The sequence below is a fragment of the Xiphophorus couchianus genome, chromosome 2 (genome assembly GCF_001444195.1).
Source record: "Xiphophorus couchianus chromosome 2, X_couchianus-1.0, whole genome shotgun sequence".
Classification (NCBI taxonomy): Eukaryota; Metazoa; Chordata; class Actinopteri; order Cyprinodontiformes; family Poeciliidae; genus Xiphophorus; species Xiphophorus couchianus.
In genome coordinates, this window is record NC_040229.1 from 324,818 (window position 1) to 328,744 (window position 3,927).

Below are 3,927 nucleotides of genomic sequence, written 5' to 3' on the forward strand. Positions count from 1 at the left end.
CTTGTTTTTGGTCAATAATTGCTTAATATTGATGAAAATGTGTAGTTCCACTGGCAGATTATTTCACTTAGAACAAGAAATTTTTACAATGTTATAAATTAAATAATCTGTCAGTGAAACTAGCACATTTCCACCAATATTAGGGAATTATCGATTAAAAACAAGCTCCTATATCTTGCTGAAAAGTTACTTGTAAGTTACTTTTGTCTTATTTCAATTGTATAAACACATTTGCACTAAAAACTACACCAAAATATTTGGTAGGATTTTTGTTTTTTTTGCAAATTTGTGCACACATTTTCAATGTGGGGGTAGAAACCTCTCCACAGGGCAATCTTCAGAAAATATATCAGAGCTATGCATCTTAGAGTGACACTAGTTGCCTCTCACTTTGCCTGAGGTCTGCAAGTCAGCAGAGACAGACTTAGTTGCATAGGATGAGTACAGCTGCGCCACCGCAGTGCTCAACACTTGTAAAGAGCTGGGAACATGGACAAAGTTCAAAAGTGGAGAGAGGAAAGCGCTGGGTGGCACACGGTGATCCCTCAGCGAGGCTGAAGGGTGTGGCGCGCTCACCCAGCGGGGGGCTGGTGGAGATGGGTGTCCCAGTTCGCGGTGTCTGCAGGAGTTCCTGCGTGCACGGGCTACTCACACTTCAGCGACAGACGGAGGCGGAAAATGGAGGGGAGCACGGCAGAAACCTTATCCTTCTGGGATATTGAGTTAAATGTCACTGCTGTGCCCTGAGGGAGACACTGACAGGCCAAACCCTTTCACGGCCCCCGAAATCTCAGAGGTCACAGCGGCTGTACGACAGCTGGGGGCCCGGAGAACGAGCAGATGAAACGGAGATGGTACGCTGGCGGAGAGCAACTAATATAAACATGTTTCAGTGGGGAAAAGATTCAGATGCTGCACTGCAAAAACACAAAATATTGCCAAATATTTTCTGTCTAGTTTCTAGTACAAATATCTTAGTATACTTAGAATAATAAAAAAACAATTTACAAATAACTTTTCAGCAAGATGGAGGAGCTTGTTTTCACTCAATAATTCCTTAATATTGATGAAAAAGTTCCAGTTTCACTGGCAGATTATTTAACATTTTCTCATCTTATAAGTGAAATAATCTGAACCAGAACTTTTTCATCAATATTAAGGAACTATTTACATAAAACAAGCCTTTGATTCTTACAAACAAGTTATTTCAAGTGTATAATATATTTGCACCAGAAGCTAGACCAAAAATACTTGGTAAGATTTTGTTTTGCAGTGAAGCTTTCCCAGAATATGAATCTGTATTTTCAGATATGACTTTGAGTCGCTTTAAGAATCTTAGTTTATGTCCGTAATAATGCAAAAAACATGTACTTTGTTAATTTTGAAGGTTGGAAATTGACCCCACTGGTTAATATTATTGCATATAAAGTGAAGACAAAGGCAGTATAATCAGGATTTAAAGTAAAGAGAGACTATTTGGCCTGCTTTATCGATATGGGTCCTCACAAAGATCAAAAAACCTCAAAATCTCAGCAGTCAACTTAGCGCTCACCTTGAGGGAAAAAAATACAAATCTTATCAAGTATTTTTGTTCTAGTTTTTAGTGCAAATGTTTTTAGTACATTTGAATTAAGACAACACTTACAAGTAATTTTCAGCAAGATATAGAAGCTTGTTTTCAGTCAATAATTCATAAATATTGATGAAAAATGTCTTGTAAGTTCAGTAAGTGGCGAGTACTTTAACAATCAGCTGTATTTGTTATTCCCATCAGTAGAGCTGCATGAGGCAGCAGGACATTTACAGCTCTGAAAACAAACAGTAAATCAGCACACTGAGTTTTTACCAGCTTCCCTCACTGCACTGGTTCCACCACAAGAGGCCAATGTCCTGCTCTGGACCTGGGTCGTCTCTGACGCTTTCCCTTCCTCATAAAAAACTAATAAATAAATAAAACTTGATCCTGGAGGATCTGCAGGCAAGAGCTACTCTCCTGTGCTGTGATATCTTGGCATTCCCGTCCCCCAGCCATCATTCCTCTGCTGCTCTTTCTTCATATGTCCACTCAGGGTTCATCCACACCACTTTCGTCTGTTTTAATCAAAATCTAGTTTGTTTGCCTAGAAAGTCTGATTCGTTTGGAGAGGTGTGAATGCACAACTGAACTCAGATGTGAACCAAAAAGCAAACTATACGACGAGTTTTAGGGCCATTGTAGAAAAAAGTAAATTTTGGTCCAAAAAACTCCTTTCTGTGACCCAAAAGTCGAAAATTTGCTTTAAAAACACTCAGAATTTATTTATTTATTTCTATCTACAATGGGCCTAATACTTTATATACGTTATATATAGTTCATAATAACGCTACACGAGTAAAAGTAAGAAGTACGGTGTAGTAAAAATCCAACTGTAAAAAGTTTTAAAAAAAAATTGCTAGAAATAATCATAAATTTAGAGATAAATCTCAGAACCTTTCTAGAAAAAACATGGAAATTTCTGAGTTTCAAAAGTTGATTTTTTTAAACTTTCGAACAGAGGTCACGCTAGACTTTTTTGTTCTCTGTCAGCTTGACCGACATTAAAAAAATCGGTCATGTACTCTTTTTACCCGTCAAATTATAACCATATTAACATCGGCTATTTAACTGCATTTTTATGCGGTTTAGTTAATATTCACCTAGTTGAACCGCGAATTCAGATCCCATCACACATAAAGCAGATGAACGCATCTAACTTTTTCTCCATAGTGACAAAAACCACTGACTGTGGCCCCAATAACTTTTAATAAATTAAATAAAACCACTTCACTTAAATTACGAGCACTTTACCCGCTGCGGTCTGAACGCACAGCCTTACAAATCCCTCCTGGTCACATCTGCAGAGAAATCTGCGCTGGTTCATCGGTATGTTGGATCCAGTTCATGTTATATAATAATAATAATTGTAAAATGTAATGCAGTGTGAAAGAGACCTGCACCTACTGAAAATGTAACAAATGTTTTCAAGTTTATTTGTGTAGGACATTTCAGCAACAAAGCAGTTCAAGGTGCTTTACATCATAAAAACACTAAAATGCAAAGTCACAGAACGCAGACTCAACAACTGAAGCTTGCATTTTGTCAAGTGCCATCGTTACACATCAGAATGTTGATTAATGGGAGAGCCAATCAACATGTTGCAGTTTCAGCCCCCAATCGAACCCAACCTACTGTTCTATCAGCTGTGAAAACACTTTATGTCTCATTTAACTGGGTGGGCATCTGTGTAAAATTTCAGGTGCTTCTAAACATGTTTGCAGAGATTTCAGGGATGAGCAGCTTCACCTGTGCCAACTGTGCCAGCTTGTTCCCCGAGTCAGTCTGCCTCCCACCAGTTTGGCCATCGTCTTGAGCAGAAACCAGTTGATCCGTCAATCAGTGCCCCCCACAACCCTCCCTCTGCGCTGCCTCCAGTCCACTCGCCCTTTCATAATCTCCCATCTTTGCTCTCTCACCTTCTCCCTTCTTCTTATTCCACTGACCATGCATGTTCCAAAAACAGGTCTCATTTCCATTCGCAACACCTCCTTCTCCTTCCAGCCCCTCTCCTGCATCACCTCCTACTTTCCAAATCCAACTCCATCGTCTCACCTCCTCATTGCTCCACCTCAAACCCCACCCTTTAACCCCCACCGCCACCACCAGCATGTCGGCCTATGCAGGAAGTTGGAGTGGCGTGTTCCTCCCATCCCGAGCCCATTCGTAGATATAAAACCCTCCGCGTGTACGTACCCATTCGCTCTTTCTGTCAGTCCAGCACTCCTGAATCAGAGGGTGCCACACTTCTAAGTGAGGGCGGTGGACCAAGGGTTGAACATTGCAGAAACAACAGAAGCACAGCAACAGGAGAATAAGAGCGTGGATAGGCACGGCTAGTCTATCCTGAGAGG